The sequence below is a fragment of the Tympanuchus pallidicinctus genome, unplaced genomic scaffold (genome assembly GCF_026119805.1).
Source record: "Tympanuchus pallidicinctus isolate F22 unplaced genomic scaffold, pur_lepc_1.0 scaffold1, whole genome shotgun sequence".
Taxonomy (NCBI): Eukaryota; Metazoa; Chordata; class Aves; order Galliformes; family Phasianidae; genus Tympanuchus; species Tympanuchus pallidicinctus.
This window is the reverse complement of record NW_026294618.1, coordinates 81,532,022-81,545,813: the sequence shown is the minus strand read 5'-3', so window position 1 is coordinate 81,545,813 and position 13,792 is coordinate 81,532,022. Positions and strand designations below refer to the sequence as shown.

The following is a 13,792-nucleotide window of genomic DNA, read 5'->3' as shown; positions in this document are numbered from 1 at the left end:
TCTTTAGTCATACTGTTCATGAGTAGCTGATCCCTTCTTGAGCCACTGTGGGGTGCTTTATTTGTCACATCTAACCTGTTTTACTCTTTTGATGAACATGGAAAATGTATTCAAGCTCTTTGTGCATTTGCTTCCATTTTCTCCATCTTCCTTTCATCTCTTTGAATCATTGAGGAAATGGGAATGCTTTTCTTCTTTCTTATTTTTTCCCCATTGCATCAAACACAGAGTTTCTTCTCAGTGAGCTGATGAGTCACTCGTTAATAATTATAAACCTTTCCCTCAACTCTTCATAAAACCTAGCAACAAGCTTCCAAATGACAATGTGAGACCCTCTAAAACATGATGGCCTCATCTTCATATGATATCTTTTCCACAGTGCAAATGATTCTGTGGCTGGGACTTGTCTCTGTTGGACATCACCTGACTACAATTAAGGCCCATTGTAATGTTTTGTTTTCTTCTTTCATATTGTTTTCACCTGCTTAATTTCATGAGTAGCATAACAGAGGTCTGTGACACACCTATGGATTTGTGGCTCAGAAAACTTTCATGTTTATTTAGACTGTATCATGAAAAGGAAGAAATCTTTTCCCCTTCAAAAAAGCTGAAGTAGGGTATGATAAATTTCTGTGCATTAGTCATTTCTACTCTACATCAGTGTCCTACCACAGAAAAGAAAAATCAGTTACTCAAAATCCTATCTCAGCTATAGGATTTACATTTAAAAAATAAATAATGCCCTCAGGTCAAGAAAGAGCTACTGCAGTTCTCAGAATGGCTAATTGATCTGGTCTCTCATTTGACACATCCTGCTACTCTCATGATGCTGTAGTAATGTTAAATCATAGACGGCTCAATCAGTGACCTAACAGAAACCAAGCCCTACTTGAGGTAGATGTAAGGGCTATCATAGATGGCCCTTACACCATCATCCTAAACACTGAAAAAAAAGCCCTGATCGTTAGAACTTACTTGGGCTTTGCTGTCTCTATAACTTCCAGAGATTTGTTACTCTTTTTACTTTAGTCTAATTGTATTTATTTTAAGGAATTACCTTCAACTTTTCACTTGATGGAGTATGTTACAATTGCGATGAGCTTTGTACACACGTTAAGCATGCAGTTTTCCAGTGAGAGTCCTTCCAATTATAGAAATCGTTTTTTAAGAAGAAGTTGGATAAAAGCCTCCTAAGTTTAGTATGTGATGTAGCTAAACATGCATGCACTCACAATCATTCTCTTTTTTCCCTTATATTGACAAGTACATAAAGAACAAAAATGAATGCTGCAGCCAGCTGTTCTACTTAAATGTATCCTGTCTTGTTGGCTTAGACAAAAGGAGAATTGTATCCTGAGTCTTCAGATCTCCAGCAAGTCAGTTCTGTCTTCATAAACTTGTTTCTGCAGTCAAGGTATTTCAAGATGGTAATCTGTTCTGTGCTCATGATCAAAGCTAATTATGCCATCTTTGCAATGTCTTTAGTTACAGGTGGCAAAGACATTTAGGAACAAAAGAACAGATCTGAACCTTTGTTTCCTTTCCATCCATTCCTGACTGAATTTTTAAAGCTTTTCTGACATTTAAACAAAGCATCTGAGAGCTATTTGGGAAGAATTAATATGAGATCTTAGATTGTCATTCTCAGAATAACTTCCAAATTTCTTCAAAACAATCTCTCCTGTAGCAATAAATGCACTTTATACCATATGTTAGGATCTTTGTAGTGTTATTTTTATTTTTGTTCTTTTTTTTTCTTCGTATAGTTTGATTGTTCTTTTGACTTTGTTTGCTTTTCTCTTTCTATAGTCGTATAAGGATGAAGATATAACTGTTTACCTTGCCAATATATAGCTCCTTTGTGACACTTTCGTAATAGAATAACAGATATTGCTGAATCCTTATGGGGCATAAGTTGATATAATTATACTAATCTCAGATGAGGAAAGGATATATCAGCTTGCCTGTAGGAATTTGAAGACTGATACCCAGGAGGAAGATGGCTGCTTGTACTTCTATTGACATATGTTAAGCTTTGGATGACATTAAGTGATATTTGTCACTTGAATTCTAGTGACTCCCATTAATGTTACTGACATTTGTGCAATTAATAAGATTTCAGAATGTTCATTGATTTTACTGAGATTTGTACAATCAGTAACATTTCAAAATGTTCGTGTTTTTAAGTATTTTAATCATTCACAGAAAGATGTGGCAACTATATCACATGTGATTTGGATGACCAATAATCTGAACACAATATGAACAATGATTAAGAAAACCATGAGTATTAATAAGCTGAAAAATAAAATTTCCAAATATACATGAAATGACTAAAGTAATGGTAATAAAAAAAAAAAATCAAATCACAACAAATATTTTTGAACAGTATTTTTCTAACCATCACTAAAATTAAAATAGAACATAGATTGTTATGAAAGTGCATTTTAATACTGATATCCAGTTAATCCCAAAGAAATACAGTACCAATCCCCGTGTCATGTATACGTATAAATAGATCTTCATTTATTTTAAGACAAAGCCAGACAAAATGAGCATACGCTTATAATGAATGCTTTGGCTTTAGAGTCAAAGTAGGCTCACAAGAAAAAGCTCATGAAGACTTGGTAGAACTTCCCAAAACATGTTTGATTGCAAAGAAAAAACATAGGACGACCATAAGGATTACAATTTGCTTCAGTTTAGGAACATTTCCTCTTTTTTTTTTTTTTTTTAATGTAAGAAATTGATTGGAATGCAAATGGCAATCTCCAGTGAAATGCTCAAAATCATTATATATGTGTCTATAAACGTATGCTGTAGCTGTATGTGCATATGGCTAGATGTATTATTATCTGTAAGCATAAACTGCTTTTCACTTCTGCTTTTGGAGTGGTAGATAATAAGAATGCATATCATAGTCCTGTTTTTAGACTAAATGTACGGGTGTTTATGAAGTTCTTATAGATTATGGAAAGGCTAGACAGATGAAGTGTACAACCAAGGGAGATAAGTCTACACTGTTGAAAGGAGTGAGATGACTTAACAAGAACTGGTGAACAATTTCCAATCAAATTTTTTGTTGAAGAATAGGTTTTTGTTAAACAAAAAAAAAAAAAAAAAAAAAAGCCCTCTCTATTTAGCAATGTTTCTTTTATTTTATACTACTGTATTTTATTCATCTGAAATGTTTATCAGTTTTAAAAGTTTATCAGTGCTTAAAAATAATTGAATTTTTTATCCTCTGAAAAGCTCTATAAGTTCCTTTTTTTTTTTTTTCCTCCAGAAAGTAGGTTTTTGCATATTTTAGAAACCACAAACTTTCCTTTCCAAATTATAATTAGTTAGTCTAATTTAAAGAAGTGAATCAGTTTCTAAATGTGACTTTCTTAACATTTTTAGAACCTCTGATAGATGTACAGATGATACCATTTCTCATTGTAGAGCCTCTCTTCTTTTCTCATATACTGTTTTCTTGCTCTGGTAGGTCTGTTCTTACTGGCTGATTATACATTAAGGAAACAAATTGTTCAATTACTTCTCCAAATAAAATAGATTGTAAAAATGCTGAATTTGCTTTAAGGTTCACAGAATTAATATGAAGGTAACATAGCAATAGAAATGTAGTAGTATAGTGGGAGATTTGGGCTATGACAAAGCAGGCACTAATAGTTCCTCATCTAATTATAATTATTGTCATTAACCTCTGAAAATCAGTATACATTTACTGCATCTTCCATTAAACTCTGAGGAAGGGTAAATAAATTGATCTTTGTCATTTTATGTGTAAATTGGTGTATGGTAACTGCTGTGTCATGGCCTGAACCACTGATTGAACACCTGGGGGAAAGGGCTGGGTCAGCCCTGGGAACACAGGTGAAGGCAATTCAACTGTGCAGCTGGAAAGGGTGGAGCCTGGCTGCACCTCTCTTAGACCTCATTTAAGGACTGACTGCCATTCTGGAAGGATCTTTTTCTGGAGATCCCTTTGTTGTGGAGTTTCCCTTGCGAGCCTAGATTTTTCAGAGATGGGTGAGTACTTTTTCTTTGTAATACCTTTTTAATTGTTCTAGTCCCTTTGTCGTTACGTCTCCTGTAACAATGCTCCTTTGCACTGATCTTTCTACTAGTTACAATTGGGTTATTGTTACTATTTTATAATTGGGGGGGGGGGGGGGGGGGGGGAGGGGGAGGGGGAGGGCAAAAGACAGAAAAGAGGCATGGATTCAGGATTAAACTGGTCGATGGTGGCATGTAATCTTTACAGTAGGTCTGTTGACCAGATTGCCTGAATTGTGGTGTGGATTAGGGGAGGGTGATGTAGCTGGTGGAATAGGAACCAGGTTCGCTACCAGAATTGCACAGGCACTGTGCCTATGCTGGTAAACCCCCTGGAGGGCTTCATTTAAACTTCATTTAAGCTGTCATTTCAGCAAAACTATTATGAATACAACATTCACAAAACAAACATTAGCTGAAGTAGAAGGTATCAAACCCTTTTTTATGATAGTTTCAATGCTTTAGTGGAGTTGAAATAGGTAGTTGCTACATTAATTACCTTCCTGGTTATTGTTACTGGGTTTGTTCAGCAGTTATTTGGGAAGGACGTGCAGATACTGATATCTGGAATTACCCAAAAAATGGAGGAGAAAAAAAAAAAAAGAAAAAGTGATGTTTATTCTCCTGACTTGGGATGCTAAAAACCTTTGGAGTATATATCCAGTCAAACTCCATATTGTTTATGTATTTATACTTCTATGTATACTTATTAATGTGAATTGTCAGACTGATTTATTGTCAGAGTGATGAAGTTCATTGTGGAAGAATATATACTGATATAGTATTTTGCTCCAATGAGAGATGAAAAACTTACATAACTTAAACAGCATTTGTGTGTCTGTTGTGCTACACTGAAGACTTATCTGACCTCTTAATTTTTGGTGCTGCTTATCTCAGCTGTTCTAGGGGTATAATTTATTTCAGCTCATGACTAACTTATTATCTCAGTTTTTAAACAAAGAACCCGAGGATTTTGCATCTCTCTATATTTACTGTGCAGGTAAATATAACCTTAGGCTCTATAGTGAATCTAGCAAACTCAGAAAGCTCAGTTGTTCCCAAATCATTAGCACAGTTATCCGGTGAGAAACATACAGACTAATTATAGAGAACTTTTGTAGGAAAAATGAGTAAAATTAATCCTCTTCAAAATTTTTAATTACTTTTTAAATTCAGGAAACTTTTCTCATGTCTATTGGTCTCAGTCTTATTTTCTGTACAAGCCTACCTTTAAGTCTGTGCTGACAAACAACTAGAAATAGACCAACAAAAACAAGGAGGTTCAATACAGCTGTCTCACTAATTTCACATTTGGCAACATTTGGCTGAATTGTAATTATTCCCTTCTAGGCTTATGGTCTGGTCTTCACGCTTTAACCTCAGTTACCCAAAGCACAATCACAAACCTCCAAGACTGTTAGTTCGATTGTTCCTTTAAGTTACTCAAATACACTGTCTCCAATGACGTTCAGTCAAATGCATTGCCTGTGCAAAGCTGTTAGTGTTGAGATCTCGCTCTAACCCCCCTCATCATGCAGTCAGTAGCAGTATGTTAACTTGTTTTTCTTAATGTGAAGGCTGTTAACTTGTGGCTACAGCAGCAGTGAAAAGCGACAATAGGTTTTCAAAGATAATGATTGTGATTAGCACGTGTAGCCCACAAAAGAACAACAGCGCTTACTATAGATGGCTTACTCTCTGTGCTGTCTATAAACTGACGATTTGTGAAATGCCTGAGATTTTTCAGGTGACACTTCATTTATTATTTTATTTACTCTTCTGTATCACCGAATTAGAATGTTAGAAGGGAGAGGTTCTGGCTGACTGATAAAATCTGATCTGCTGAGATTTCTTCCTGAGCTCCTCTTGCTCAGGAAATAAACTTCATGGAGCTCCCTAGAAAATGCTGTATGAGTTTTCTGGCTGGTAAAAAGTAGTACTGTTTTGTAGGTGCAGCAAATTATTGTCCAGTAATGGCAAATAGGCTATTGCCTTTAGAGCTAGATGTGTATAAAGGGCAGTCACCCAGTGAAGCCTCCTGTTTGATCAGAGCAGCCCATATACATCCAGCTTGAGCTTCGAATTGACTACAGTGCAATGGCACTGTGCAGTGACCAATGGCATCACGCAATTCTGGTCTTGGAAAAGGAACTGCAAAAACTGCAGAGAAAAGCAGAGTATCCATATGGAGCAGTTTTTGCACGAGGAATGATTGAACTGACTTTTTACTCCATAGCCAAAAGAGGATTTACTCTGGCTTGATATGCTAAGTACATCTGAGACTTTGAACGATACTTCTATTCCTTGTCTCTTCTAATACACATCTTAAAAGACTATAGATGAAGCTGGCAAGTGACAGGTCCAGCACAAATGAAAAAAACACCTTTTCACTTGGGATTTTGAAAAGCTGTGAAACCCTTTCCTGCAGGACATAGAAATGTGAGATGTTTTCATTGATTTATAGATCAGTGGATCAGCTGGAGAACTAAACAGAAGGAATACTTTTATTTTTTTCTAAAAGAATTAATACAGCATCTTCACTTTACGATGTTAGCTGTACCACAAGAAACTAAAAGTCAGAGACAGAGCACATTCTGGAAAATTATCATTGCAAACTTTCTGTGATGTAAAGTTTTTTGCTTGTTTTATCTTATTGTCTATTAGTACAGATAAGATCCTGGATTAGATATACCATTGGCATGACATAATTCAGGCATCTGATTTGAATTTGTGTACTCTGCTTTCCACATTTCTTATGGCACAGCCCCCTGCAGTTTGTCTGAGCTCACAGCTGTACCTATCTGTGTTTCAGCAGGGTACAGAGAGGTGTTAATTACTCATTGCTTCCAAATGTGAGCGCACAGGGTGATCTTGTACCTGGCTATTTGAATTGAGCTACTCTACTGAGTTCATGAAGCTATTAGCACCACTGGTCTGGAAGCAGTGATGATATAATCACAGTCTCTGGTTTGAGTAATTCAGATGGTTACAGCTCTTCACACAACATTAAGTGAAAATTGTTTTGTCTCCATTTTGGACTTCTTGACTGCTTCAGTTGTTTGTTGTGTTGGTGGGAGTATCAGGAAGTTTATGGAGCTCTGGAACTGGAGCAGGTAGCCTCTGCTTACACTTTGGCAAGCAAACACTGAGCTGTATTACAGGTCTCCTTAAGATAAAAAGAGAAGAAATTCCCTTGATAATCTGATGACCTGGGAGACTAAGAATGATAACTTGTGAATCTGTGGAAGGAAGGTTATAGTGTGGCCGGAGTGAAGCCTCCTGGAAGGCTACAATTCCTGATGAATGAGGTCTTGTAGGGGGCTCAACAGTGCTCTGTCCATACTGCAGGTTGGGAGGCAACCATGTGGCAGGGGAAACTGCTCCAGGTAGATAAGTGACCTATTAACAGATATTTCAGCAATTACCTGTGTTGCTTCAATCTATGGTATTACTTATACACTTATTTCCTGACTGACCTCTATTTTATAAGGGCTGTGTAGTTCAGTGGCATTAGCCTTACATCTGCAGAGGAGTTTCCTTTGATCAGTCCAGTTATTTGTAACATTTTTGTCTAATAATTCATGTGAGACGTTCATGGTTGATCCATCTTGGGAGTGAATTCTTGAACAGGAAAGAACAGAGGGAGGAATCCAAATGAAGTTGCAACCGGACTGGTAAAAAACATCTGTTTCAGAAAATGGAGGTAATTCCTTTCTTCAGGCTGATGCATCTTGTTAAAATCCTTTAAGCTGTGAGCTGTAAACAGACTTCTCAGGAATTAGCATATAAGAACGTTATATGGTATGTGCATATAAAAAGTCATGGAAGTACCATTTTAAGCATGGTAGAACTTATATACTGAAATGTCTTTATTTTCACTAATTCCATTGAGTGTTCACCAGCTGAGGATAAATTTTTAACACACTTTTTTTGAGTGCTGTTGAGCTAATCTGAAAGCCCAAGGACTTTCTGAGTTATTTTATGAAACAGTTGGGCCCCAGAAAGGGACTCTTTCATCAGAATTCTCAATCCTCTTCTATATGCTTTGACTATCAGTGAAATAAATGAAACTGAGTCAGGACAGTGTTTACATGTACAGACCTTAACCATTGTATTTTCACCTGAAATATGAGAGTAAGTGTCCCTTTTTGTGGGATCCCACAACCATTTATTTATTTAAAGCTTTAGATTTCTGTGATGTGGTAGGATAATACCGAACCTAATGGGAACGAAACCTGTTCCCAAAGTGAGAATAGTGCTGATACTTTTTATAATGTAAGCATTTACAGAATTGCTGGTGTGTCCTAAGGAACATGAAGGCTCAGTTTTGTGTTTAGAAATTACTCAACAGAATTATCAGATATTTTCTTTTTTTTTTTCCCCTCTTACGTTTGCCTGCTGAATTTTTCAAGAGCCAGCTTTAGGCTGAACATATAGAAAAGATTTCCTGACAGCAAGATTCATTAGGCTGTGGAATAATCTCCCAAGGGAGCTGATAGAAACTTTGCCACGTGAGATTTTTTAAAAGTAGCTAGGGAAAAAATTCTTTTTAAAAATGTACTGTGAAACGTTCCTTTAGTAGAGAGAGACTGGACTGTCTTGACAAGGTTATCTTTTTATATCTAGTTTCTGTAGATATTTGCACAGAAACACGAGCATTGCTAATTAACTGCTCATCTGTTTCATGTGCTTATGGCTTACCAGCTATAGTCAAATCCCATCTGCCACTTGAGGACAATTAAGTGGGCTGAGAGTCATCATTTTATGACTGCACCTGGCCATGAGGAGGTATTCCATATGGACAGCATGAGAAGCGGGAGACACCTAGGAGAGAGGGGGAAAGCTGTCTCTTCAATAAGCAATTGCAAGTTGTTCTAAATCCATTCATGTAAGCAACAAAAACTTTGTTTTGAGGTTGTTGTAGTGGAATGGTATGAAATCCATATGTGTGGTTTCAGTATCAATATAAGAGCAGTGAATTTTGCATCAAACTAAGGTTTTTTGTCTGCAGCGTTGTATCAGGTTTGTTACTAGCAGCCATTTGTCACTGGGGACATGCAAGGAGGTTAGGAAATTGCAGGAGGTGACTGAAAGCAAGCAAATAGCCTCAATGAGGTTAGAGGAGCAAAAGGCTTCATGTGTCCATGTTATCGAATGATACCCAAAGGATCAGTCTGTACAAAAATTAGTGATGTTACAACATGATACTGTGTCTTGGGTCTGCTTGGGTCTCTGTCCTGGAGTCATATCTGCACTATAAAATAATCAGGCTTAGTTGTCCATGGTGCTTTCATAACACTCACTTACCTGCTTCGCATTCAGGCAGTTCTTGTTATGTGCTGCCTATGGCTTATATGCAAAGACTCTTTCATTTTAGTCAGAAAGCATGTGATGAATAATTAAATTTTTCCCAAAATACAATGTCTTCTCAAAATTCTTCAAGCAATGTCACTAACACTTTAGAGGCCGTTTCCAAAGCTTACAGCGGTATCCTCTGGTAATGAGGTAATGATATTGTCTCAATTATACTGGAAAGGAAGATGAAAACTAAAGCTGCCACTCAGCCTTAGAATTACTGCTGTAATTTTACAAGTATCTGCTCTCTCTTTCTGTTTAAACAAAATTACCCCATTCAGTTGTTAAGGAGATGCAATCTGTGGCTGGGGAGAGCCTCTCCTTGCAGGGTGTGTGACTTGAAGGACGAGCCATCAGGCTTTGTGCTGACACTTCCCAGAAAGTTTTTATATCTGCATACGTGTGTGTGTGTGTACGTGAAAGAGATACTCAGGATTGCAATTTGCCCTGATGATAGAAATCTTAAAAACTTTATCCTTGCTGTGGGCTCTGAGGTAAAGGCAAAAAGCTTGTATTCAGATCAGTGGTGTATTTAGACTGGTTCTCCTGTATCTGTGTGTGTGGGGGAGGGGGGGGGAAGGAGGGGTGGAGACATGGGTCTAGTGTCTCTGTTTTCCCTTGTGCAGTCTCGCTTGTGGTAATGTTTCAAACAAACTCGCCTCCACTTTGTAGATGTCAAAGCTGGGTAAGTTGTAAAATAATTGTGAGGAAACAGTAGGAAATACTAAGTCTTGCTAACACTAAGTATTCAAAAATCTTCAGACAAATCTCAGAGTGGCAAATATGATGAAACTTATATATAGTAATCCTTCTCTTGCAGAGAGATATATTTTTAGGTTCCTTTCTATTCCAATTTTTGAATTATTGTGTGTCATGTTTAAAAATGTTTTTCCTTTACTTTCCATGATATGATGGAAAACTGAAGAGGGAGTGTGGGAGAGAAGAAAAAGAGCAGGTCTTCCTTAACCACCAGTCACCAGGAGCTGACAACTTTATTAATTTTTACAAAAAATCCTGTTTTGGTTCACTGACCCCTTACTATCAGCAATCCCCATGCAGCTGTATTAGGGACAATTTTAGAAGCAGACTTGTCTAACTCTGCTGACCAAAGCAAGAAAAGTTAAATAAATGCCAGCAATATAGGTGTACTTCAATTTTTCCCTATGTAGCAGAACTTCTGTAAGGAATAGGTGAGAAAATTTCAGATAGTTGTGTTCAATTTGTGCTCTTCTCATTTTTAAAAGGTCTGACTAAACAAATTATCTTGAGCAGAAAAATAAAATGTAAAATAGGAACTTTCAGTTGCTCTTCACACTCATATAACTTATACTTTAGATTTAGTATGAAAATCAAGTCATAGACATTTGTAAAAGTTCAAAATGTATAAAAGATCTTGAATGTTTTTATTCAAATGCTTATTTAAGTCTCATCACTTTATCTCCTTGTAAGTTGCTGATATCTTATGAATTACTAAGGAAGTTGACTTTTCTACAGACACCGGAGTAAATTTTGAATCAAGTTGTGAGGTTTTTCACAGGTGTGAAGGGGTGAGAAGTGATATATATTAAATATATTGTATATATTCTGAAACTTCTTGCTTCCCTCTAACTGAGGTTCTAACAAGACAAAAATCATGCTACGTTCTCTGTCTGACATAAGCATAGCCAACAATATTCAGGCACATTCTGGCAACCTAAACACCCAGTTAAAATGGCTATGATTATGTTTTTCTTTCCCCTTCTTTTTCTCACAAGTATGACAGCAAGCACAATTCCTTCAAAAAACACATTTAGAGATTGTCAGAAATAATCACTTAAGGTCAGGTTTTTCAAATGCACTCAGCATACTGATTGTGAACAAGGTACGAAGCTTTTCCATCACACACGTATGCACGTTTGTGTGTGTATATATTATAAATCCTACAATAGGTCTCATATTAATAACTTTTAATACTAGTATTATTAGTATTAGTTTATTAAAAGTATCTTGGTTGTGGGATCTTATGGCATTCTCACTCTTGGCCAAAACATTCTCCCACTGAAATTAGTGAAAATATTCCTAGTTTGAATCAGTGTTTTTTGATTATATTTTGGTTATATTTGCTGGTCTTAATTTTTGTGTTTAGGAATAAATTTTCTCTGAATGTACAGAGGACCCAAGCAGTACCTCAGTGTGGTTCCATGATCTTTCTTTGTGTAATCTAAATGATGTAGGCACACTTGCTGCCAAGCAAGCTAGGTCCTAACCTGCCAGCAGAAATGCTATGTGGGGCTTTTCCTTAAAGCTTACATCAGAAATGCAGAGGAATATATGCTTATACTGAGTTTTTCTACATGTGCTCCTTCAGTATTGGTGTAGAGTTCAGTTCTTCCTGAAATCTTTATGTACAGCTCAGATACTGTGTAGCTTTTCTCCTCTGCTGTGGCAATTTCCCTTTAAAAATTGCTTGTTTTTTTTTTTTTTTTTTAAATTGTAAGACAGTTTGTCCCTGGGACAGTTTCAGGACTGTGGACACAGAAATGGAGCAGTGGCTGACTCATTCCTGAAGACACAGTGTATTTGGTAATGCATCCATCTGTGGTGTGATGCTACTCTTCTTTATTTATGTTCCTTGAGCTCTCTAGATGCTAAATTAGAGAATCCTTTTTTCTTGTGAGCTTTTCTGTTGTTGGTATTGCTATTGTTCCTAGAGAAAACTAACAGAAGGAGATAAATGACCTGTTTGTTTGTTGTTTCTTTTTCCTCGTTTTTTATGAAAAGATTTTATTTCTAACAGATGAACCTAAGATGAAAGAGACCAGATCCTAGCACATAAGTGCTTTTTGCTTCTGTTGTTGTAAATGGAATGCATTTTTCCTTTGACTTATCACAAGCCAATATAATTCTGTGTGGTATTTCTCCCAGCTCTTCCGCCTCCTGTTTTCTTAGAGCATATGCTGAGGATGCCACCCATAGAAGAGGATCAGTGTGAAACATCTGTTGCAAATTTTCCAACCAAGATTGATTGATTGATGTGTTCATTTTATGCAATAAACTCACTTTTTTTGGTTTTCAACTTAGACCTCAAGCTTCAATAATGATGTGCTCCAAGACTTATCTGCTACAGAGCTTCTGAAATTCAATATATCAAACCTTGGTAATTACATTATATTCACTCGCTCATTGACCTTAAGCTATATCAATGAACTTCTAGGGAACTAGCAGAAAATACACAAAAACTCTTCAAACTTGGTGCCAGTGGATTAGGCTACGAGGGGTAGGTAGCAGTGAATCTGAATTTTTGAGTTATCTTGCACTCAAAGGTGGCTTGTCCTGGTAATCCTTGTGAGGCTTGAAGTAATTCTTCTAGGGTTGTTTAAGTAGGATTTACAACCAAGCAGTAAAGTAAACTAGCACTAAAATTCTCAAATTATGGTGCAAGGCAATCTTCTAAGCTGCACTGCAAATGTAATCGCTTTCACTTATGAATCCTGATTTATTGTTTCTGGGAGATACCATATATACTCTGGTGATACTTTAGTCAGCTTATTTTGTTGTGGCAATAACTATGATGTACCTAGTTGTGCTCTGTTTTTGTCCTTTTTTTCCTTCCTCTGTATCTCTCAGTATTTATTGCCATTAGAAATGAATCTTATTCAGTTCAACAAAATTGATGATTCGACAGTGGGGAAATTCACAATATTTCTTGCTGGAAAGAATAAAGGGTCTTTTAAAGCCAACCAAGTGAAGTGGTCATAGATTTTCTCAATCCAATTGGAACATATAATACATAATTATGAAGATGTTTTTTGAGAATTCAAGACCATCTTTTTTTTTTTGTATTAGAAATAAAAAATGTATTTTTTTCTCTTTTCAATGAGATACTTTATAGTTAAACCAGGAAGGAAAATGTAGGTTGCAAGAGGTTACACTCTAGATATACTTGATCTTGGAAAGTGAAGCATGCTAGAAAATGTATCAACCAGAGATGGTTGATTGTTTGCAAGGTTGGTTTTTTTTGTCTATTTTTCCCCCATGATTCCATTCCAAATAGAGAAATGTGAAATCTTCTTTCTCAGTGTTTTGACTGTTTTCCACTTCCCAAAAGGACCTAGGTGACCCAAATCTAGTGTTTTCAGTGTTGTGCTATAAAAACTGCAAAGCCTGATAAATAGGCAATCACAATTTGGAGACTCTTGGCACAGAAAGGGCTTTGAAACTCAGACAAGGTGCATACAATGAATAGGAGGTCTATGTAAATGTCTGTGACATTATTGCAAATTGTAGCATAAGTAAATGAGTCACATTTTCCTAATATTATTGATGCTCTTTGGGCTTTCTACTGAACAAGAAAACTGTAGTTAGAAGTTGGTTATGGGGGAAAATAGAATTTTAAGTG

General features: G+C 36.4%; 1 protein-coding gene across 5 annotated transcripts in view; it reads left to right on the top strand.

The window, feature by feature from the left end:
* The window catches only part of LRFN2 (leucine rich repeat and fibronectin type III domain containing 2), a 202,782-nt gene that overhangs the window by 61,680 nt on the left and 127,310 nt on the right, over positions 1–13,792 (top strand). Inside the window, exon 4 of one of the 5 annotated variants that reach the window (XR_008206854.1) lies at positions 1,335–2,700. The exons of 3 other annotated variants lie outside the window; for them this stretch is intronic. The gene's annotated coding sequence lies outside the window, so the exon portion shown is untranslated. Of the gene's footprint in view, positions 1–1,334; positions 2,701–3,886; positions 4,033–13,792 lie in introns of those variants that run through there. One more of the 5 variants, XM_052683243.1, reaches the window with a different exon arrangement.